Here is a 7,352-nt window from a genome sequence, read left to right on the forward strand (position 1 = left end):
ATCTAAAGACAAGAAGGCGCTCGACAGACCAGCCCTCTGGGAATGGTGGATTAGGTCCCGGACCAGATGGAGATTATCATGGATTGATCGGTCCGGGACCGTGTAGGACTGGATGGATCATGTGGTCCAGCACGGACCCAAGGCGTGAAGCCAATGCCCTGGCAAAGATTTTATAATCCGTGCTGAGAAGGGAGACAGGATTCATCAGGTAGTTCAGATTCGAGCAATCCAACCTCACTCGCCTGGCTGAAATCATCACAAAGACCATGATTATCGCTTCTCGGCCTTTTGGCTAAGATCAAGTGTAGTATGGTCGGCCGCACTTGGTTGAGGTCATTAGGTTACACTGAAGCTTCATATGTTTCATATGAAGCAAGTTTTTAAAGCGGCATCTCGGCCTTTTGGCTAAGATGCAAATGAGCTCAAGTCTTGGAGGAGGAACCTCCCCCTTCTCCAATCAGCTTGGCTCATGTAGATCAGGCCCAGGACAGGGTGGTTTGGTCGCTCGCCCTGTCTTGTCAGCCTGGATCTGAAATGTCTCAACTTGTTGAGACTCTGAATTGGATTTGATTTGATTGAATTGGAAAAGTATTAAAAAAAAGACCATGATTATGTGGAACTTCTAAAAGAAACAGAAGAAGCTGCTTCAGCGGTGAAGGACCCTCTACCCAACCGAGATCTCATCCCTCTTATGGATGGCTCCTCCTATGTTGACAACAGTGTCAGAAAAAGATAAGCAGCCGGATAAGCAGTTACTACCATACATGAAGTCGTGGCAAATGGCTGTCTACCCTCAGGAAAGTCAGCTCAACAGGCTGAACTGCAAGCGTTGACAGAAGCCTGCTGGATAGCAGAGGGAGAAACAGTTAATATTTATACGGACTCACGGTACGCTTTGAGAGTCAGCCACGACTTTGGTCAGTTATAGTGGAAGAGGAGTTCCTCATGGTGGCAGGTACACCTATCTGTAAAGTGGGAGAAGTCTGAGACTTACTAGAAGCCACATGGATTCTTTTTCAATCCACAACTTCCCAGTCCACCTTAACTGTGAAAGCTACCACTCCACCTTAAATTGGTGAACAAAGAACAAAGAACAATACAGCACAGGAACAGGCCCTTCGGCCCTCCAAGCCCGCGCTGCTCCCCGGTCCAGGATTGAATCCTGAATCTAGGATCCCCGCCCAATTTTCCAGCCTATCTACATACCAATATCCTATCCACCGAGCTGTCCCTCACAGCTACGATGCTTTGTTCATCACAACCTATTAACTCACCCCCACCCCCCCATTCCAGACCACGTGATCTCCAGGGAGAGGCGAAAACCCAGAGTGAAAACCCCAGGGCCAATATGGGGAAAAAAAATCTGGGAAATTCCTCTCCGACCCCCTGAGGCGATTGAAACGAGTCCAGGAGATCACACTGGCCCAGATCAGAAAATGCTTCCCAACCCTATTCATTTCCCCTTCTGCTTTACGAACACCATCTGAATTCCCTGCCCCCGAGACAGGTTCCCAACTATCCGCAGTCTCGCTCTGTACTGGCACCAGCAAGATGATCATAGAATGAAGCCTTGAAACGCGAAACAAAGAACAATTAGCCCGCGCCGCTCCCTGGTCCAAACTAGACCACTCTTTTGTATCCCTCCATTCCCACTCCGTTCATATAGCTGTCTAGATAAATCTTAAACGTTCCCAGTGTGTCCGCCTCCACCACCTTGCCCGGCAACACATTCCAGGTCCCCACGACCCTCTGTGTAAAATATGTCCTTCTGATATCTGTGTTAAACCTCCCCCCCTTCACCTTGAACCTATGACCCCTCGTGAACGTCACCACCGACCCGGGGAAAAGCTTCCCACCGTTCACCCTATCTATGCCTTTCATAATTTTATACACCTCTATTAAGTCTCCCCTCATCCTCCGTCTTTCCAAGGAGAACAACCCCAGTTTCCCCAATCTCTCCTCATAACCAAGCCCCTCCATACCAGGCAACATCCTGGTAAACCTCCTCTGTACTCTCTCCAAAGCCTCCACGTCCTTCTGGTAGTGTGGCGACCAGAACTGGACGCAGTATTCCAAATGCGGCCGAACCAACGTTCTGTACATCTGCAACATCAGACCCCAACTTTTATACTCTATGCCCCGTCCTATAAAGGCAAGCATGCCATATGCCTTCTTCACCACCTTCTCCACCTGTGACGTCACCTTCAAAGATCTGTGGACTTGCACACCCAGGTCCCTCTGCGTCTCTACACCCTTTATGGTTCTTCCATTTATCGTGTAGCTCCTCCCTACATTATTCCCACCAAAATGCATCACTTCGCATTTATCAGGATTGAACTCCATCTGCCATTTCCTTGCCCAAATTTCCAGCCTATCTATATCCTTCTGTAGCCTCTGACAATGTTCCTCACTATCTGCAAGTCCTGCCAGTTTTGTGTCGTCCGCAAACTTACTGATCACCCCAGTTACTCCTTCTTCCAGATCATTTATATAAATTCCAGATCATTTATATAAATAAAGTGAAGCTGCGCAATATTTCACAGCTGCCTTCTGAATCTCTCTCTCTCTCTATATTTCCCACAACAAAGATTATTTATTCTCTCTTAATGCAATTACTTTATCCTTAATACTGGATCCAAGTACTGACCTCCCAAATGGATTCTTTTGGCAATCCTCAACCTATGACAGTTACTTTATTCACTTCTGGGTTCTTAAGGCAACACCTCAAACAAGGACAAATATCTATCAACTGGCAATGTCCTTCACAGATGCTAACTTACCAACAAGTGCCCACTTTTAACACTATCTCCTGTCAGATGCCCCTCAGCAAGTGAGCTGTGACAAATGCAGAAACATGGACTCCATAAACGGGTCTGCAAAATTGACATGGGCGCATGGTGGCACAGTGGTTAGTACTACTGTCTCACAGTGCCAGGAACTCGGGTTCGATTCACATTTTGGGTCTCTGTCTGCGTGGAGTTTGCACATTCTCTCTGCCTCTGCGTGGGTTTCCTCCGGGTGCTCTGGTTTCCTTCCACAGTCCAAAGATGTGCGGGTTAGGTTGATTGGCCATGCTAAATTGCCACTTAGTGTCAGGGGGACTTGCAGGATAAATCCATGGGGCTATGGGATAGGGGTTGGGTGGGATTGTGGTCGGTGCAGACTCAATAGGCCGAATGGCCTCCTTCTGCACTGTAGGGATTCTGATCTTAGTGATACACGCTTATTTTTATATCCTTTTTACAGGTAGATTTGCAACATTTAGCCCAACCTGTGTCAACACAACGAACAACTTATAACCAAATATTTGCAACACTTGATCAATGGAAGATTGCTTCTAGTTTCCCGAAAACACAACCAATCAGCTTTACAACTCTCCTTACTTTCAAACCATAATTTGTATCGAAATAGGAGACCCGAGAACACTTGGTGCTCAGATCACCTTCCTTGAGCCAATCTTGCAGCTCTGGCATCCCTTCTGCTAACTATAACTTGACTGTTTTGACAGAAAGTCCTGGTGCTCTGACCTTCCTAACCATGAATTCAATTATTTAAAAAAATTTATATCACATTATTTGGCACTTAAAGAGATGCCAACTTTACGATTTCCTAACAACCTATCCCAAAGATCACTAATTATCCCACAATGCATATAAATTAAGACTTTTTATCACAAAGCTTATATACCATATAATTTAATAATTTAAGACATATTAATTACTCACATGTGTCATGTACTCGCATGTGCCAACGTTAGGGCCAGGAAACTGAAATTGTTGTATTAACATAGGGCATCGGATGTATGAATCGCATGAATGTATGTGGGAAGAGACTGGATAAGAGGAGAAAAATAGAGTCAAGATAGGAAGATATAAGTTCAGATGGGCAGGATCAAGCAGAAATAATGGGTCTCCCTGGAGATCTATGTTTTGGGAAGAAAGTAAAAATGAGCTGTTCTGGGTTGTGGGAATAGAGGTGGGAAGCTCTGCAGGACAATTTCCAAGGAAATGAGGTCGTTGATGGATCTGGATGTTCAGGGGTGAGTTTTTGGTCCAGGGGGAGGGAGGAAGAAGTGTCTGAGAGTTGGCATTCAGCCTCTGTGGTTTAGGGATTAGTACATCAGACAACTGCCCTCGTTAAGGCCACCTGCATTGTATTACCACAGTAGAGCATCCTTTATTCCAACTTTTGTCCTGAGGTGGAGGGTTGTTGTCAGTCCATTGTTTCTGCATGCTAATGGTCTATTCAATCGCATTTCATTTGGGAGCATTGCTTTCATTGTATGTATGTTATCCACTTATGCATGGGTTCGACACAAGAGTCATCAGCCATGTGATCAGCTCTGTATACAATAAGTCTCTGCTTAATGTTGACTCAATTTATTGATGGTTCACATTAAAGTTGTCCCAGCGCTTCCACTCTTGTCCTCAGTGCTCAAGCCTGTTTCCACCATCTATCTATTCTTACTTTTAAAGTCCCCAGTGTCCGTTGCCACCATTGCAGATATCTTTATCTGCTCCTTTTATCCCTCCACAACCGTGCCCCCCGCCCCCCCCCCCCCCACCCCCCCCCCCCCCTCCACCCCTCAATCCTACCCTTGCTTCCAGCCTTGCCCACAGCCTTGCTCGATGACCTTTCTCCCAGCCTGGTACCCCATCTTTATTTCCACTCCCACACTCATCCTCAATCTCTTTTCTCCTCAGTTCCCATTACCGCCCTCATGTTCGCACTTGTGTCAGTTGCCACCACAGGGGACTTCTTCAGCTGCATCTCTTTTCCTGGCTTCCATTCTCACTCTGAACTCACATTGAAGTACTGGATGCCATCTAGTGGCAGACGTTGGTAGGCACAAGTAACAGGTGAAGTCCTGGGACTTTACCCCAGTCCAACGCCGGCATCTCCACATCATCAACACCAGACAACATCTAGGATTCTCCCAAAAAATTCTAAATCCCAAATTTGCTTGAAAATGGCAGTAACTCCCACTGGTTTTTTTAGTGGGATTTTCAGATTGAATCTGCCACACTCTGTGTATCACAGTGTGCCCTAGCGCAATTCCCTCTGTGAATCAGGGGCAGGGTCTATTCCCACTCAAGAGGCAGACAATGCTGAGTGGGCCACTGCGCTTGCACCGATCTGTCAACACCACGATCGGCACTGGCCCTGCATTGCCAGCCTCCCAATCGCTTGCCAGTCTGATCGCTGGTCTCCCGGACCTCTCCAGGCCACCCCCGATGTTCCACCCTCCTCCACCCCAGCCCACCTTGATCTCCTGATCCCCCTCACCAACAGTCCTGAAACTGCCCCCACCAGTAATCCCAATCCCCAGTCCCCCCGGTAGTCCCGACCTCCCCACCTCCCCCTCCCCCCCCGACCACCGGCAGCCCCAACCCACCTCCCCCCGGCAGCCCCGAGCCCTCCCAGCAGCTTCGACCCTCCGCCTCCCCCCGCCACCCAGCTGGCCAGCCCCAATCTCTTCTTCCTTCCCTCTGCCTGCGATCCCTGTGCAGAGTGACAGTAGGACCCCCCACCCATACTGATCACCTACCCAATAGACCCCGCCCCCAATAGCCTCTGCCTGCTCTGGCCCCGCCCCCTTGGCACTGCCCACATTGGGCAGTGCCAAGGTCCCCATTGGACACTGCACGTTTGCCCCTTGGGCAGTGCCAGGGGGCCAGGCTCGCACTTCCAAGCTGGCACTGCCCAAGGGACACCTTCCCTTACCTTTGACCTCCTGGGGGGCCTCAATGGCCCCTCTTCCCTGTTAGTGGGGAGCAGTTGTAAACCCCCCTGGAGTGAACCACTCCCGGCGGGAGTAGAGACATTAGTGGACCCAGAGACTTCAGTTTTAGGTATCCCGCTAATGATATGGAAATACTGCTTTCCATATTGTAATCAGCTCCGCGCCGATTTCCGTCAGATATCTTGGAGCCAGAGACATGCAGAGGACTGGGCGCCCATCGGGAAGCCTGCAAAACAGCCTCCGCTGATGTCTCTCAGCTCTAGCAGCACAGCGGGCTGGGAGAACCACCTCCAACATCTGCCATCAGAAGGAATCTGGTGAATCTAGAAGTTGGTGAGTCCAATTTTTTTTTTCTTTTACTGTGTTGTTGTTGTTGTACTTTAAAATTTATTTTATTTTAAAGGTTATTTACTTTATGAGTCTAGAGCATTCAAATTATAGGGTGCAATCTTTCCGGCCTGTTGCCTGTCGATTAGCGTGGTGAGGCCTGAAAATAGTGAGATGCTAAAAATCAGATTTGTGCCCAGCATCAAGCAGTTGATATTTTCACAGCCACTCTTTCTTGGCACAAATGGACTGCATGCTATCGAGATGGCGGTCATTGTAGTGTCTGCTGAGCAGGAGGAGCAGGGAGACATCCACCCACTGCAAGGCCAGCCCAGGCCAGAGACCGCAGCAGGACGACAGGAGGCCACCAGTCAGAACCAGGATGTGGCTGCACATTGGTCGGGTGGGGGGGAATGACAGAGGACAGAGGAGATGGAGGCCCAAGGCCTACAGGACCCACAGGTCCTTTGATGGGCTGATGGACACAGAGTGCTGCTGCAGGCTCCATGTAAGTAAGGAGACAGTGCGGCACCTGTGCCAGGTCCTCATGGACAGGCGGACGCCTGCTCCTGGTGGCAGTGAAAATCACGGCAGCCCTAAACATTTACGCCACCGGATCCTTCCAGACCTCCAGCAGGGAAATCTGCAGCATCTCACAGCCTTCAATGCACAAGTGCATCCGCGAGGTCATGGATTCCCTACTCGCCCAGACAGACAATTACATCCGCTTTGTCATGACCCAGCAGGAAGCCTGGGCTGCAGGTGTTGCCGCTATCACCAGCATGGCCTATGAGCAAGAGGCTGTAGGGGGCACACACGTCACCTGTGGTCCCCATCCTGTGGATAACAGGAAGGGGTTCCACTCTCTTAACATGGAAATTGCGTGTGACCACCCGATGAATATCATGCATGTGCGTGCATGCCACCCAGGGAGCATGACAGCTACATCCTCTGACTTTGGACATCTCCAAGCTTTTCAATGACCAGCCAGGCTGCCAGGATGGCTCGTGGGGGGAAAGGGCTATCTGCTGAGGATGTGGCTGATGATGCCAGTGCAGAGGCCTGAGACTGATGTAGAGGCCCATTATAATAGGGTCCATGCTGACACCCAGTCCATCATCAAGCAGTGCATAAGGCTACTAAAGATACACTTCCACTGCCTGGACCTCTCTGGTAGGGCCCTCCAGGTCATGAATGTAGCCCAATCCATCACGCAAACCAGCCTCCCATCCATTGACTCTGTCTACACTTCCCGCTGCCTCGGCAAAGCAGCCAGCATAAT

General features: G+C 49.4%; 1 non-coding gene across 1 annotated transcript; it reads left to right on the top strand.

The window, feature by feature from the left end:
- Positions 1–272: 272 nt before the first annotated feature.
- On the top strand, positions 273–464 carry LOC144500118 (U2 spliceosomal RNA). The gene has a single exon (XR_013498923.1). It is a non-coding gene; the product is annotated as a U2 spliceosomal RNA (small nuclear RNA).
- Positions 465–7,352: the final 6,888 nt, after the last annotated feature.

This window comes from Mustelus asterias, chromosome 10 (genome assembly GCF_964213995.1).
Source record: "Mustelus asterias chromosome 10, sMusAst1.hap1.1, whole genome shotgun sequence".
NCBI lineage: Eukaryota > Metazoa > Chordata > Chondrichthyes > Carcharhiniformes > Triakidae > Mustelus > Mustelus asterias.